The following is an 18,687-nucleotide window of genomic DNA, read 5'->3' as shown; positions in this document are numbered from 1 at the left end:
CATCGCCCTGTTGGCCAATTCCAAATATCTCCTAATTAATTTAAAAGACTCATTACCCATACTCGAAAAGTAATTTTCTAAAGTAATTTTTTTTTTTGTGTAAAAACTAGAAAAAACAGAAATATTTTTTACTAAAAAACTAAAAAAGAACGAAAATATTTTTTTTTCCAGTTTTTACAGAAAACTGCTTTAAAAAAAATAAAATATATTTTCTAAAACAATATTTTTGTAAAAACTGAAAAAAAAATGAAAAATAATTTTCTAAAGCAATTAAAAACCGGAAAAAACTGAAATTTTTTTAACTGAAAACTGAAAAAATAAATATCAGTTTTTACAAAAATATTGCTTTAGAAAATTGCTTTTCAGTTTTGTTTTAGTTTTTACAAAAATAAATTGCTTTAGAAATTATTTTTCAGTTTTTTTAAAAAAATTGGAAAAAAATATTTTCGGTTTTTTCAGTTTTTAGGAAAAAAACATTCAGTTTTTTCCAGTTTTTAATTGCTTTAGAAAATTACTTTTTAATTTTTTTTAGTTTTTACAAAAACATTGTTTTAGAACATATTTTTGAGTTTTTTTTAAAGCAGGTTTTTTGTACAAAATGGAAAAAAAATATTTTTCGTTTTTTTTCAATTTTTAGTAAAAACTTTTTTGAGTTTTTTTCATTTTTAACAAAAAAATAATTGTTTTAGAAAATTATTTTTCGGGTATGGGTAATGAGTCTTTTTAATTAATTAGGAGATAATTAGAATTGGCCAACAGGACGATGACACGTGTCCCTTTGTTTAAATGAGGGGTATATTTGAACCCAAAATATGACTACAGGGGTATAGATAACACAATAATATAATGAGGGGTATTCTTAGATCATTTTAAAAAGTATAGGGTATCGTAATAAACAAAGGAAGCAACAATTCTGCACAAGTGAATTCTTTTGTATGGGATAGTCAATAGAGGCTAGTTTAAGCCTTACATCTCTTCGTAAACTCATACTCCTCCGTTTCAATTTATGTTAACCTATTTCCTTTTTAGTACTTACAAAAAAGAATGAACTCTTTCCTTATTTAAAAACAATTTACCTTTATGCAATGATTTATAGCTACACAAACTATATGTGCCTCATTTTGCACCACAAATTCAAAAGTCTTTCCTCTTTTTTTAAACTCCGTGTCTAGTCAAATAGGTTCACATAAATTGAAACGGAAGAAGTATATAAGTGTAATACAACTTTCAACTTTGTTTTGAGGGTCAGCAAATACACAAGCGGCTACCATTTTTTGCGTAGTCTCCTTTTTTTTCTTTTTTTTTTGAGTTTCCCATCCGGTATTCGGTACCCGTATTGGAGTCCGACTATATCCAAATTTGTACCGCGTAGGGCCTCATTCGGGGGAAGCGCTCCATACCAAGGAATTTTTTTATACTCAGGGCTCGAACTCAAAATTTCTAGTTAAGGAAAAAGCAGCTCCATCCGTTACACCACATCCTTTGTTAGTCATTTTTGGGGAGTTAAATAGTGAACACTGGGGGAATGAAATATGATAGGCATTTTAGTTATAGAAAAGAACAAGATTGAGAAACCTCCATCAAATGAAGACAACATAGATGAGGGAAGCAAAGTCACGTTTTGTGAGAGAAAGATAATTGAGTTTTGGCCTGTTTCTCAGCAAGAAGCAGTAAGCTACTTACTTTTTAGCCCTAAATTTTTGCTTCCCAACAGAGAGTGGCTCTGTGCTCTTGCTGTTTGTTTGGTCACTTCTTCTGAGTGACGCCTTTTATTATTCTCAGCTTTCTGTCCTCTTTTGGCACATTCACTCTTTTCAGTTACGTTTCTTTTCTTCAACTGATTCATCATCCCCTTTCTTCTTTCTCCAATCACATTTTCAACTTGTGATATTAGTAGCCACAGTCTCTCTCCTCTCTTCACTTCTACTTCCTTTTTTGTTTTTTCCACATATTGTCCCGTACCTAATTTGGAGCACCGATTAATTTGAAGTCGCACTATGTAAAGCCAATTATAGGAGAAAGCGCTTCTGTCACGATCCGAAATTTCCTACCGACGGAATCGTAATGACGCATAACATTTCACTTGCTAGGCAAGCCAACGTTAGAAAATTATTAAACCAATTTCTTATTTTTATTTAGTAAATAACAATAATTAACTAAGATGAAATATAATAAGTACGAAATATTATAAAACTGTATTAATTACTACCACCCGGATCTGGAATCACAATTCACGAGCATTCTAGAATTTACTACAAGTAATGGTCTCAAGAAATACAACAGTCTGAATGAAAGAAATAGTAGAACAGAAAAGATAGACGGGGACTTCAAGGTTTGTGAACGCCGACAGATCTACCTTGAGTCTCCGAACAACGGACCAATAGCAAAAATCTCGATCAACCTGAGCCGGTATCAAAATCTGCACAGAAAGTACAGAATACAATATCAGTACAACCGACCCCATATACTGGTAAGTGTCGAGCCTAACCTCGACGAAGTAGTGACGAGGCTAAGGCAAGACACCTACAAATCAACCTGTACAATTTAACAGTGTATATACAAATAACAGAAATGAAGAACTAAATAGGAAATGTCGGGAGGGGAACATACTGAGGGGGATACAAGATAAAGAACTACAACAAAATAATCATCGGAGCAGTCAATATACCATGAATCAACAGGAATAGTGAATACAGTAAGGAAAATGCACGGCATCACCCTTCGTACATTAACTCTCAAATCATGGCACGACATCATCCTTCGTGTATTAACACTCACAATATGGCACGGCATCATCCTTCGTGCATTAACACTCACAATATGGCACGACATCACCCTTCGTGCATTAACACTCTCCCTTACCATAATGCAATGCATAAATATCAACATGGAGATAGAATAACAAGTACAAACCTTACTTCATCATTTGGTTCCATAACATCAATCTCAACTTTGAAATAAAAACTCAATTATCACCAGAAAATCTGTAAACATGATAAGAACGATAAATTGAACAACACTAGTATAACACATCGCAATTAGGCATAGGAATGAGACAATATAAGAAAAACTGAGAAACATAGAAAACAAGTAAATTGGCGGCGCATAAGTACTCGTCACCTCACATATATGCCGCTCACGTGAATTTCACTTAGCAAGTAATCTAAGGTTCCTAATTCCCTCAAGTCAGGGTTAGACACAACACTTACCTCGCTCCGAAGGCCACTTAATTCTCAATCACAGCTTTTCCTTTGAAATTCACCTCCAAACCACTCTTATCTATTCAAAAATGACTTAATAATATCAAATATTGCTTAAGAATCAATTATATTACATAAATTATATTTTTCCAAATGTTTCTCCAAGAAGTCGAAAAATTGACCCCGGGCCCGCTTGGTCAAAGCCGAGGTTCGGACAAAAATCCTTTTACCCATTCACCCCCGAGCACGAATATGTAATTAGTTTTAGAATCCGACCTCAAATTGAGGTCTAAATCCTCAAATTTCAAAATTCCTAAGTTCTACCCAAAAATCCTAATTTCACCATAAAAATTCTAGATTTTAGGTTGAAATCTTGTTATAAGATGTAAAAGATTGAAAGAAAAGAGTTAGGAATCACTTACCTGTGATTTGGGGAAGATTTGGTCTTTGGAAAATCGCTTCTTAAGGTTTAGGGTTTTGAAAATATGAATAATGGATGAAAAATCCTGTCTAAATCCCTTTTACTCAGCTGCAGGTGTCGCAATTGCGACCTTTGCTTCGCAAATGCGAAGGAACACTCGCAATTGCGATGCCCTTCATAGTCCTGCTGCCTTCACAAATGCGAGGAAAGTGTCACATTTGCGACCACTGAACCTCGCCAATGCGAGTAAATGTTCGCATTTGCGAACTTGCCCTTCCCAGACTTCCTTCGCAATTGCGAAGGGAACTGCTGGCCCAGGCTTCTGATCGCAATTGTGATAAAAGCCTCACAATTGTGGACCCTGTTATGTTCGCATTTGCGATGTCTGATCTCGCAATTGCGAGATCAGAGGCCTGCAACAGATTCAGTTATACCAGAAAAAAATTTTAAGTTCAAAACATCCAGTGGCCTATCCGAAACTCACCCGAGCCCTCGGGGCTCCAAACCAAACATGCACACAAGTCTAAAAATATCATACGAACTTGCTCGCACGATCAAATCGCCAAAATAACACCTAGAACTACGAATTTAGCACCAAATCAAACGAAATTCTCAAGAATACTTTAAAATTCTTATCTTCTTAACTAGACGTCTGAATCACGTCAAATCAACTCCGTTTCTCACCAAATTTTACAGACAAGTCTTAAATATCATAATGAACTTGTACCAGGCTCCGGAACCAAAATACGGACCCGATACTAATAAATGCCAAATATCAATCAATTCTTAAAAACAAATAATTTCCAAACTTTTAATTTTCATCAAAAATTCATAACTCAAGCTAGGGACCTCCGAATTCAATTCCGGGCATACGCCGAGGTCCCATAATTTGATACGGACCTACCGGGACTATCAAAGTATGGATCCGGGCCAGTTTACCAAAAATATTGATCGAAATCATCTAAAATCAACTTTTAAGGTAAAAATTCTTATTTTCATTAGTTTTTAACATAAAAGCTTTCCGGAAACCTACCCGGGCTGCGCACGCAAATAGAAGAGGGTAAAAATAAGGTTTTCAAGGCTTAAGAGTGCATATTTGAGTTTTAAAATATAAGATGACCTTTTGGGTCATCACATTCTCCACCTCTAAAATAATCGTTCGTCCTCGAACAGACATAGAAAAGTACCTGGGCTGGTGAAAAGGTGGGGATATCTACTCCGCATATCGGACTCGGACTCCCAAGTATCTGCCTCAATAGGCTGACCTCTCCATTGTACTCGAACTGAAAGGTAACTCTTTGATCTCAACTGGCGTACTTGCCAGGCTAGAATTGCCACCGGCTCCTCCTCGTAAATCAAATCCTTATCCAACTGGACAGAGCTGAAATCTAACACGTGGGACGTGTCACCATGATATTTTTGAAGCATAGACACATGGAATACCAGATGAACTGAGGATAACCCCGGAGGCAATGCAAGTCTATAAGCTACCTCCCCCAACTATGGCTCAACTTTCCCTTATTCCCAAATCTTATAACAACCTTCATGGGCGATACCCGAAGCAATATTCTTTCTCCAACCATGAATGCAATATCACGAACTTTACGGTCGGCATAACTCTTTTGCCTAGACTAAGCTGTGCGAAGTCGATTATGAATAATCTTGACCTTACGCAAGGCATCTTGTACCAAATAGGTGCCCAATAACCGAGCCTATCCCGGTTCAAACTAGCCAACTGGCGAACGACATCGCCTTTCATATAATGCCTCATATAGAGCCATCTGAATGCTCGACTGGTAGTTATTATTATAAGAAAATTCCGCAAGTGGCAAGAACTGATCCCAAGAACCTCCAAAGTTTATAACACAAGCGCGAAGCATTCTTCCAATATATGTTTGGTGCGCTCTGATTGTCCGTCCGTCTGAGGATGGAATGTTGTGATCAACTCAACCTGCATACCGAACTCATGTTGTACTGACCTCCAGAAGTTCGAGGTAAACTTCATACCTCGATCATAAATGATAGACACGGGCACACCGTGAAGACGGACGATCTCACGAATATAAATCTCTGCTAACTGTTTCGAAGAATAGGTAACTGCCACAGGAATGAAGTGCGCTGACTTAGTCATCCTATCCACAATAACCCAAACTGCATCGAACTTTCTTTGAGTCCGTGGAAGTCCAACAACAAAATCCATAGTGATACGCTCCCACTTCCACTCAGAAATATCTAACCTCTGAAGTAAGCCACCAGGTCTCTGATGCTCACACTTTAACTGCTGACAATTTAGGCACCGAGCTACATAGGCAACTATGTCCTTATTCATTTGCCTCCACCAATAATGCTGCCTCAAGTCCTGATACATCTTGGCAGCGCCCGGATGAATAGAATACCGGGAACTGCGGGACTCCTCAAGGATCAACTCACGAAGTCCATCCACATTACGCACACAAATACGACCCTGCATCCTTAAAACTCCGTCATCTCCAACAATAAACTGCTTGGCATCAACGTGCCGCACTGTGTCTCTAAGGACAAGTAAATGAGGATCGTCATCCTGCCAATCTCTGATGCGCTCAAACAAAGAAGACCGAGCAACTGTACAAGCTAGAACACGGCTGGGCTTAGAAACATCTAATCTCACGAATTGGTTGGCCAAGGCCTGAACATCCAATGCAAGTGGTCTCTCACCAACTGGGATATATGCAAGGCTACCCATACTGACTGGCTTTCTACTCAAAGCAACGGCCACCACATTGGCCTTTCTCAGGATGATACAATATGGTGATATCTTAGTCTTTCAATAGCTCCAGCCACCTCCTCTGCCTCAAATTGAGTTCCTTCTGCTTGAACAAATACTGCAAGCTCCGATGATTATTGAATACCTCACATGGCACGCCGTAAAGATAGTGCCTCCAAATCTTTAGCGCGTGAACAATGGCTGCCAGCTTTAGATCATGAACAGGGTAATTCTTCTCGTGAACCTTCAGCTCCCGCGAAGCATATGTAATAACCTTGCCACTCTGCATCAATACCGCACCCAGACCAATACGGGATGCGTCACAATATACTATATAAGATCCTGAACCTGTGGGTAACACCAATACCGGTGCCGTAGTCAAAGCAGTCTTGAGCTTCTGAAAGCTTGCTTCACACTCGTCCGACCACCTGAACGGGGCACCCTTCCGGGTCAATCTGGTCAACGGGGCTGCTATGGATGAAAACCCCTCCACAAATCGACAGTAATAGCCCGCCAAACCCAGGAAACTACGGATCTTTTTAGCTGATGTAGGTCTAGGGCAGTTCTGGACTGCCTCAATCTTCTTAGGATCTACTTGAATACCCTTTGCTGATACAACATGACCCAAGAAAGCAACTGAACTCAACCAAAACTCGTATTTTGAGAACTTAGCATATAACTGGATGTCTTTCAGAGTCTGAAGAACGATCCGAAGGTGCTGCTCATGCTCCTCTCGACTGTGGGAGTAGATCAAGATATCATCAATAAACACAACCACAAAGCAATCCAAGTAGGGTTTGAACACCCGGTTCATCAAATCCATGAATGCTGTTGGGGCATTTGTCAGCGCAAATGATATCACTAGAAATTCATAATGCCCATACCGAGTCCAAAAAGTTGTCTTAGGAATATCGGATGCCCTAATCCTCAACTAATGGTAGCCAGATCTCAAATCAATCTTTGAAAACACCTTGGCACCCTGAAGCTGATCAAATAAGTCATCAATCCTTGGCAATGGATACTTGTTCTTGATGGTGAATTTGTTCAACTGCCGATAATCTATACACATCCTCATCGATCCATCTTTCTTCTTCACAAACAACACAGGTGCACCCCATGGCTAGACACTAGGTCTTATGAACCCTTATCAAGTAAATCTTGTAACTGCTCCTTCAACTCTTTCAACTCTGGCGGGGCCATGCGATATGGCGGAATGGAAATAGGTTGAGTGTCCGGAGCCAAATCAATGCAGAAATCAATATCCCTGTCGGGTGGCATCCCCGGCAGATCTGCAGGAAATACCTCTGGAAACTCACGAACAACCGACACCGAATCTATGGAAGGAACCTCCGCACTAGAATCACGGACATAAGCCAAATAAGATAGACACCCCTTCTCGACCATATGTCGAGCCTTCACATAAGAGATAACCCTGCTGGCAGAATGGCCAAAATTCCCTCTCCATTCTAATCGAGGCAACCCCTACAAGGCTAAGGTCACCGTCTTGGCGTGACAATCTTATATAGCATGATAAGGTGACAGCCAATCCATACCCAGTATGACATTAAAATCAACCATGTCGAGAAGTAGAAGATCTACATGAGTCTCAAGACTCCCAATGGTGACCACACACGAACGATAAATACGATTTACAACAATAGCATCTCCCAGTGGTGTGGACACATACACAGGAGCAATCAAATAATCACGAGGAATAACTAAATAGGAAGCAAAATAGGATGACACATAGGAGTAAGTAGATCCCGGATTAAACAGAATTGAAGCATCTCTACTGCAAACTGAAACAGTACTTGTGATAACAACGTCAGATGACTCAGCCTCAGGCCTGGCTGGGAAAGCATAACACCGTGGTTGGGCCCCATCACCCTGAACTACGTCCCTGGGACGGCCTCTAACTGGCTGGTCTCCACCTCTAACGGCCTGACCTCTACCTCTAACAGTCTGGCCTCTACCTCTGGATGCATGACCCCTGCCTCTGGCTGGTTGAGCAGGTGGTGCAGTAACTAGTGTCGGGACCATGGCATGCGAACTCTGATGCTGTGAGCCCGTTGCTCGAAGGTAAAATCTAGCAATGTGTCTCGGATCACCACAAGTATAACATAACTTCGGCTGCTGTGACTGCTGAACCTGAAGCTGACCCTGTCGGCCTGAATAACCACTCTGATAACTCTAGAGTGGAGGTGCACTAATAGGAGATGGTGGTGCACTGTAGGCTAGCTGGTCGGAATAATGCATCTAAGGGCCGCGACCACCTGAGGCACCGTGGGATGCCTGAAGCACTGAATGAAATGGCCTGGGAGGATGGCCTCTACCAAAAGTACTCCTGCCTCTAGATGAGGCACCACTGAACTCACCGGAATGATGAGGTCTCTTGTTAGACCCCTGACCTCCCTGAGTAAGAACCATTTTGACTCGTCTGGCGATATTAGCAGTCGCCTGAAAAGAAATCTCACTCCCAGTCTCCTTAGCCATCTGCAATCTGATAGGCTGAGCAAGTCCATCAATAAACCTCCTCACCCTCTCTCTCTCGGTGGGAAGCAGAAGAATGGCATGACAGGCCAAATCCACAAAACGGGTCTCATACTGAGTAACAGTCATACTGCCCTGCTGGAGACGCTCAAACCGACGGCGACACTCCTCTCTCAATGTGATAGGTAGAAACTTCTCTATGAAGAGCTGAGAGAACTGGTCCCAATTAAGAGTAGGCGACCCAGCTGGTCTTGTCAACAAGTAATCTCTCCACCATTTCTTGGCGGAACCAGTCATTTGAAATGCAGCAAAATCGACCCCATTGGTCTCCACTATACCCATGTTCCGTAAAACCTCGTGACAACTGTCAAGATACTCCTGGGGATCCTCTGAAGGAGCACCACTGAAGTGAACAGAAAAGAGCTTGGTACCTGTCCAATCTCCATAAAGCCTCAGAAGACATAGCTGGCCCATCTACGACCTGTGCCGCAATAACCGGCTGAACTAATCCGACTGGCAGAGCTGCTGGAGTCTGATACTGGGGAACTATCTACTCCGGAGCGGGAGTGGTAGGAGTCTGGGCTCCTTCCCCAGCCTGAGAGACTGCTGGTGCCATGGGAAATGCGCTAGTCTAGGCCACACTCTCCATAAGGCCCATCAAACGGACCAAAGCGTCCTGAAGTACTGGGTAGCAATGAACCCGTCAGGAACCTGAGCTGGTCCGGCAGGAACAGTCTGGGCTGGAACCTCCTCGTCAAGCTCTATCTGAGGCTCCACTGATGGGGCTGCTGCTCGGGCCCTAGACTGAGCCCTGCCCCTACCTCGGCCTTTGGCACGGCCTCGGCCTCGACCTCTGCCCCGCGTTGGAGCTGTCACTGGAGGCTCTGGTTGCTGCTCAGCTGAGGAAGCGGTACGTGTTCTCGCCATCTGCGAGAGAATAAGAGTAGAAGAGTTAAATCAGTATTGGGAAAGCAAAATCGCACGACAGAGAAGAATATAAGTGAAACTTGTTCCAAAACTTCATAGCCTCTGGAAGATAAGAACAGACGTCTCCATACCGATCCTCCAGACTCTACTAAGCTTGCTCGTGAATCGTGAGACCTAGGCAACCTAGTGCTTTGATACCAACAGTCACGACCTAAAATTTTCCACCGACAGGACCGTGATGCCGCCTAACATTTTACTTGCTAGGCAAGCCAACGTTAGAAAATTATTAAACCAATTCCTTATTTCCATTCAGTAAATAATAATAATTAACTAAGATGAAATATAATAAGTACGAAATATTATAAAACTGTATTAATTACTACCACCCAGATCTGGAGTCACAATTCACGAGCATTCTAGAATTTACTACAAGTAATAGTCTGAAGAAATACAACTGTCTAAATGAAAAAAATAGTAGAACAGAAAAGATAGAAGGGGACTTCAACGTCTGTGAACGCCGACAAATCTACCTTGAGTCTTCGGACAGCGGACCAATAGCAAAAATCTCGATCAACCTGAGCCGGTATCAAAATCTACACAGAAAATACAGAGTATAGCATCAGTACAACTGACCCCATGTACTGGTAAGTGTCGAGCCTAACCTCGACGAAGTAGTGATGAGGTTAAGGCAAGGCACCTACAAATCAACATGTACAATTTTACAGTGTATATACAAATAACAGAAATGAAGAACTAAATAGGAAATGTCGGGAGGGGAACATACTGAGGGGAATACAAGATAAAGAACTACAACAAAATGATCACCGGAGCAGTCAATATACCATGAATCAACAGGAATAGTGAATACAATAAGGAAAATGTACGGCATCACCCTTCGTGCTTTTACTCTCAATCTCACCATAAAATAAATAAAAATGACACGCCATCACCCTTCGTGCATTAACTCTCATATCATGGAACAACATCATCTTTCGTGCATTAACACTCACAATATGGCACGGCATCACCCTCCGTGCATTAACACTGTCCCTTACCATAATGCAATGCATGAATATCAACAGAGAGATAGAATAACAAGTACAAACCTTACTTCAACATTTGGTTCCATAACATCAATCTCAACTTTGAAATAAAAACTCAATTATTACCAGAAAATCCGTAAACATGATAAGAACGATAAATTAAACAATACTAGTATAACACATCGCAATTAGGCATAGGAATGAGACAATATAAGAAAAACTGAGAAACATGGAAAACAGATAAATTGGCGGCGCATTAGTACTCGTCACCTCACATATACGCCGCTCACATGAATTTCACTTAGCAAGTAATTTAAGGTTCCTAATTCCTTCAAGTCAGGGTTAGACACAACACATACCTCGCTCCAAAGGCCACTTAATTCTCAATCACAGCTTTTCCTTTGAAATTCACCTCCAAACCACTATTATCTATTCAAAAATGACTCAATAATATCAAATATTGCTTAAAATCAATTATATTACATAAATTACATTTTCCCAAATTTTCCTCCAAGAAGTCGAAAAATCGATCTCGGGCCCGCTTGGTCAAAGCCGAAGTTCGGACCAAAATCCTTTTACCCATTCATCCCCGAGCCCGAATATGTAATTAGTTTTAGAATCCGACCTCAAATTGAGGTCTAAATCCTCAAATTTCAAAACTCCTAAGTTCTACCCAAAAATCCTAATTTCACCATAAAAATTCTAGATTCTAGGTTGAAATCTTGTTATAAGATGTAAAAGATTGAAAGAAAAGAGTTAGGAATCACTTACCTGTGATTTGGGGAAGATTTGGTCTTTGAAAAATCGCCTCTTAAGGTTTAGGGTTTTGAAAATATGAATAATGGATGAAAAATCATGTCTAAGTCCCTTTTACTCAGCTGCAGGTATCGCAATTGCGACCTGAGTTTCGCAAATGTGAAGGAACACTCGCAATTGCGATGCCCTTCACAGTCCCGCTGCCTTCGAAAATGCGAGGAAAGTGTCGCATTTGCGACCACTGAACCTCGCAAATGCGAGTAAATGTTCGCATTTGCGAACCTGCCCTTCTCAGACTCCCTTCGCAATTGCGAAGGTAACCTCGCAAATGCGAGAACTGCTGGCCCAGGCTTCTTATCGCAATTGCGATGAAAGCCTTGCAATTGCAGACCCTGTTATGTTCGCATTTGTGATGCCTGATCCCGTAATTGCGAGATCAGAGGCCTGCAACAGGTTCAGTTATACCAGAAAAAAATTTTAAGTTTAAAACATCCTGTGGCCTATCCGAAACTCACTCGAGCCCTCGTGGCTCCAAACCAAACATGCACACAAGTCTAAAAATATCATACGAACTTGCTCGCGAGATCAAATCGCCAAAATAACACCTAAAACTATGAATTTAGCACCATATCAAATGAAATTCTCAAGAATACTTTAAAATTCATATCTTCTCAACTAGGCGTCTGAATCACGTCAAATCAACTCCGTTTCTCACCAAATTTTATAGACAAGTCTTAAATATCATAATGAACCTGTACCGGGCTCCGTAATCAAAATACGGATCCGATACTAACAAATGCCAAATATCAATCAATTCTTAAAAATAAATAATTTTCAGACTTTTAATTTTCATCAAAAATTCATAACTCAAGCTAGGGACCTCCGAATTCAATTCCGGGCATATGCCCAGGTCCCATAATTCGATACGGACCTACCGGGACCGTCAAAGCATGGATCCGGGCCCCTTTAGCAAAAATATTGACCGAAATCTACTAAAATCAACTTTTAAGGCAAAAATTCTTATTTTCATTAATTTTTAAGATAAAAGCTTTCCGGAAATCTGCCCGGACTGCTCACGCAAATCGAAAAGGGTAAAAATGAGGTATTTAAGGCTTAAAAGCGCAAATTCGAGTTCTAAAATATAAGATGACCTTTTGGGTCATCACAGCTTCCTACCAGGATTTTTTCCTTTCTCAATGTTCGAACCCGAGATCTCTGGTTAATGGTGACAAAATTTTATCCATTCCACCACAATCATCGGTGGTTGACCCTACTACTTTCGCTAAATCTAATACTTTAAGTTGCCATTTTGGTGAGATCTTGAAATGTTTCATAAAACTATCTACTTGAATTCTAAATGCAAGAGAGTGAAAAGCTTGAGATTTTTATTTTTCACATAATTAACATGGGAGAGAGTAAGGGCGTACATATGTTGGGTTGGTTGGAATTTTTCAATTATCAAACCAAACCAATGGTGTCTGGTTTTTGAATTTATAAACCAAACCAAACCAACAAAGTCAGGTTTTTCAATCTCGATTTTTCTCGGGTTTTTCGAATTTTCGGATTTTTTCCGCTAAAGTCTTCATAGCATATGTAACTTGTGCTCCAAATATTTCTTAAGTCCTAGTAAAATACAACTATATAATGTGCTTTCTAAGAAACTAACACAATAATATGAGATAAGTCATAGAATTATACTAAAATATTCAATAACAAAGATAAAATAATAAAATTACACAAAAAAAATATTGCTAATTAATAAGCCATAATGAAAATTAAAATAATCTAAAAATACTATATAGGTCATGCTAAAATAAGTATAGCTAATAACTACTAATATTAATTACATAACTAAGTATTAAAGAAAAAGATAAACTAAGTTATGCATTTTCATTATAAACCAATGTAAAACTAAAATAATTATCCAACACTATCGTCATTCCTATTATTGAATTGAATTTCTTTTGTTAGCATTAGTATGGACTTGAACTTTATTTGAGTTACTATATTTATGGGCTATAAATTTTATTTACCATTCAGGAATGTTAAGTCTAAACTTGAAATAATACGTTAAAAGATAAAACTGTGAAAAAGTAAAGAAATATTTATAAATTACATTACAATAAATATTTATATGTATAAAATATTTTTAAAAATTACATAATTGTACTATCGGGTTGGTTTGACTTTTTTTAGTTAAAACCAAACCAAACTAATTATGGTCGGGTTTTATTTTCTAATACCAAACCAAATCAAACCAAACTACATCGGGTTTTTTTTTTTCTCGATTTGACTCGGATTATCGATTTGGTGCCGTTTATCGGTTTTCTTTGTACACCCCTAGGAGAGGGTATAGGCAAAGCACATGAAATTGAACTCGTAATATGTATTGCTTAAAAAACACCCCACTAATTGGAGCATTAAGGGTAAATTTGAAGAAGGAGAAGAAAAAAATACTCCTAATAAGTTTTTCTACAACTTCAAGTATATTGAAACAAATTCAGTTTATTAAAATGATTAATATTTGGAATTGGATGGAGCATGATATTAACAGTGAAGATATTGTCTAATATTTGAAATTTTAGGCGACAAATTCTCCTGTGTTACTTGTTGATGATTCTTTCTTGCTTTAGTCTAGCTGATAAGATATCTGAGAATCAATACTATATAGGTTGAAAAGGGGATGATAATACATTGAATGATCGATAATATTAATTTGTTTAAGAAATGTATAAATATAAAAATAAAAAGAGATAGATGTCATGAGGAACATCAAATGTAACTAATTTCACATTCCTAGAAAAAGAAAAAATTTACTTTTGCATGCATACATCAAATTTAGTTAATTTAACTTTGAAAAATTAACCTAAATAGCCGACCAGACAACCGTCTAAACTAAAATAGACGATGAGTGTGTATATATATATATATACACACACTAGTCCTGGACACGTACGTTACACGTGTATCTCTTGTTAAAATATAAAACTCAAAAATAAAATGTTGTAATGCGGATGCGCGCACACACACAAAGAAAAAGAGAGAGAGAGAGAGAAACATATGATTTTGCGGATCACTGAATCAACCTTGTTAAAATTGTAGCAGTCCTTGTTTTCTTGTTATGGAAAATTTTGTTTCACAAAGAGGACATAAATATTACCAATCGTGTTTGGCAGCCATTTTTATGTTCTATATAAATAAGAATCACATAACTTATGCAGGGCTTTATATATATTATTTATAGTAGTAATATTTGAATCATTTCACCTTCATAAAAATACGCAATTAATATGAATAAATACCCTTAAAGTATGTCTTGTAATTTATCCAAACTGAAATGCTACTGTTAGCTAATTCTCTCATGTGACTATTAGATTACCACTGCACCGCCCAGTTATGTGTAATCCTGGTAATTAAGGAACTGAAATATTGTACACGACATAAAATATATACCATATATTGCATCTTATAAAAATAAAAACAAAGCGTTTTATAGACTTCACAACTAAAATTTTATACTCAGATTAGGATTCTAAAATCACTATTAATATTTCATAATAATCAAGATCCTTTAAAAAAAAAATCTTTTTTTTGTTTCTTCAAATTAATACAAGATTTGTAAGATGAACTGCTCGGAAAAAGGATTGATTTCAGATATAGTTAAATATTTGAATGGCTGACTAATAAAGTAAAATGATCATAATTACAAGCTAAAAGGGTGGAGGAAAGCATACCCCGGAAACTGTCTTGAGGTTGCTATAATGTAACGATACGGCCGGTCGTTTTGAATATTATAACCCCGTTCCCTCATTTACTGCTCAATTTATGTCTTGCAATTGATTTATGACTTATCGGGTTAGTTGGTTCAGGTCCGGAAGGAACTCGGAGTGAAATGAGATACTTAGTCTCATAATAGAAAATTTAAGTTAGAAAAGTGGATCGGGTATGGATCTATGTGTAAACAATCTCGGATTTGAATTTTGATGATTCCAATAGCTCCGTATGGTAATTTTGGGCTTAGGAGCATGTCCGGAATATTATTTGAAAGTCCGTAGAGGAATTAGGCTTGAAATGCCGAAAGTTTAATTTTTTGAGAAGTTTGACCGGGAGGTTGACTTTTTGATATCGGGGTCAGAATCTGATTCTGAAAATTGAAATACCACTGTTATGTTATTTATGACTTGTGTGCAAAATTTGAGGTCAATCGCACATGATTTGATACGTTCCGTAGTCGTTTGTAGAAATTAGAAATTTCAAAGTTCATTAGGCTTGAATTGGGGTGTAATTCATGATTTTAGCGTTATTTGAGGTGATTTGAGGGTTCGACTAAGTCCGTATGATATTTTAGGATTTGTTGGTATATTTGGTCGAGGTCCCAAGGGGATCGGGTGAGTTTTAGATGGTTAATAGATCAAAAATTTGGACTTGAATAGCTGCTGGAATTTTCTGATATCTGATAATGTTTTCCTTCTACGCGATCGCGTGAATGCGTTTGCGATCGTGTAGGCTTATTTGGTCAGTGGGGGTTTTTATTCTACGCGATCGCGTGGGGATATCTGCGATGGCGTAGGGTTAATGTGAGGCAGTGGCATTTTGTGCTTCGCGATCGCGTGAAGCGGCATGCGATCGCGTAGCTCTAGAATTTTGTGACTCGCGAACGCGTGACGAAGGTCGCGTTCGCGTAGAGTAAGTGGGGCGGAGTAGAAGTCACGCGTTTTGTGCTTCGCGATCGCGTGGACTAGTCCGCGATCGCGTATGTCTGTGATGTTGTGCATTGCGATCGCGTGGGAAAGTCCGCGATTGCGTAGAGTAAAATCTGGGCGATGGAAAATTGTTCTTCGCGATCGCGTGGGAATGTTCGCGATCGCATAGAGAAAATGTCTGGGCAGAGAGTTTTTGACGATTTGGAGCTCGGATTTAGGCGATTTTTGGGTGATTTTCAGAGAAAACAATGGGGTAAGTATTTTTAACTCAATATTGGTTAAATTACCCGAATCCATGATTATTTTTATCATTTAATTGGTGAATTGAGTTGGGAAATTTTGAAAACCCTCATAGTTTAAATTGAAGATTTAAGGGTCGAGTTGGGGTCGGATTTTGGTAAAATTGGTATGGTTAGACTCGTGATTGAATGAGTTTCCGGATTTTATAACTTTTGTCGAGTTCCGAGACGTGGGCCCCACGGGCGATTTTTGAGATAATTTTTGGATTTTTATGAAAAATTATTATTTTCTTATGGAATTAATTCCAATGAATTTTATTGACTGATACGAATTATTTATGACCATATTCGAGGCGTTTGGAGACCAATTCACGAGGAAAGGGCATTGCAGAATAAGAATTTCACGGCTTGATGTAAGTAACAATTTTAAATCTGGTCCCGAGGGTATGAAACCCCGAATTTTGGTATCATGTGATTATTTTGGAGGTGACGCACATGCTAGGTGACGGGCATGTGGGCGTGCACCGAAGGAATTGTGACTTGGTCCGTCCCGAAAAACTGTAAAATTGAATAATTTGTTGTTAGCTATATGCTCTCTATGTGTTGATAAAATTTGACTGCAAATTATATTAGAAATCATGCTTAGGCTATGTGATAGTACTGTTGGGACCCACAAAGGTCGCGTACTTGTTGAATTGCCCGCTAAATGCTATATATACTCAGTCTCAGTTTTTACTTGCACATTTTATCTCAATCTCTGTGATTATTATTGATACATCATATCATTGTTGTTTGGGCTGATTTCATGATTATTGAGAGCCCGAGAGACTGGAGAGATTTATGACTGAGTGAGGCAGAGGGCCTGATTGTGAGATATTGATACTATAGCACGTGAGTTGTCCAAGCAGCACGTGAGTTGGCCGTGTGGATCCTTATATTATACTATAACACGTGAGTTGACCGTGCAGCACGTGAGTTGGCCGTGCGGATTCTTATATTATACTATAGCACGTGAGTTGGCCGTGCAGCACGTGAGTTGGCCATGCGGATCCAGATATTTATATTATGGCACGTGAGTTGTCCGTGCAGCACGTGAGTTGGCCGTGCAGATTATAGCTCTTGGGCTGTAGGAGCTCCTCCGCAGTCTGTACACCCCTAGTGAGCGCGGGTACCCATTGAGAGTGAGTGATGATGGCTGGGAGCCCAGTGAGTGATTGTTGTCCTGAGAGGTTGTATTTGATTTTCATTTATTTTTGCATTTAGTTGCTATCTGTCATTATCGTGAAATCTCTGAAAGATTGTTGATATACGGATTACATGAACAAGAACTGTATAAAAATTTATTTGACATTAAACTGCCAGATTTGATAGCATGTCTATTCTTTATTGGGATTACTGGAAATGAAACATAACTATATAACTAGCTACTATCTTCAGTTCTTTATTTATTATTGTTACTTGCTGAGTTGGTTGTACTCATACTACACCCTGCACTTCGTGTGCAAATTCAGGTATTTCCGGATATAGCGGATGTTGATCCTTTCGCACGATTGAATTTCAGGAGATTTTGAGGGTAGCTGCCGTGTTCCGCAGACCGTGTCTCTCCTTCTCTATCTCTTTGTTCACTGTATTTGGTCTTAGACTATTATACACTATATTTTTCAGACTTGTATTCATATTAGGTGCTCATATACTCAGTGACACCAGATTTTGGGAAGTGTCTGTATTGTATTTAAATATTGTATTTTCAACCTTAAAGAGAAGTTTGAGTTTATTGAGATTATCGGCTTGTTTAGTATCGAGATAGGCGCTATCACGACAGGTTGAGATTTTAGGTCGTGACATATAATGTATAAGAAACTTGTCAAAATTTTCTAATAAAAGGGTGGTCATATAAGAGTAAATGTGTAATGAAGAATACAAAAGAACTCAACACTGATAAATACACAATCTTCAACTCTCCTCCCCCACCCTTGCAGATATTTTACTCATACCAGAATCATACTGCAGTTTGAAATATCAAAAGAGATGTATGAGAGTTCTTGACATTTATTCTAATTAGTAAATATAATATACCTTTAAACTGTACCTTCTCTTTTACCATATTTTAGCTTTGCGTCAGTATAATCTTAACTTTTTAAGTAATCACGCCGGAACCTAACGTA

Source organism: Nicotiana tomentosiformis, chromosome 9, assembly GCF_000390325.3.
Source record: "Nicotiana tomentosiformis chromosome 9, ASM39032v3, whole genome shotgun sequence".
Classification (NCBI taxonomy): Eukaryota; Viridiplantae; Streptophyta; class Magnoliopsida; order Solanales; family Solanaceae; genus Nicotiana; species Nicotiana tomentosiformis.
Note: the sequence above shows the minus strand (reverse complement) of the source record.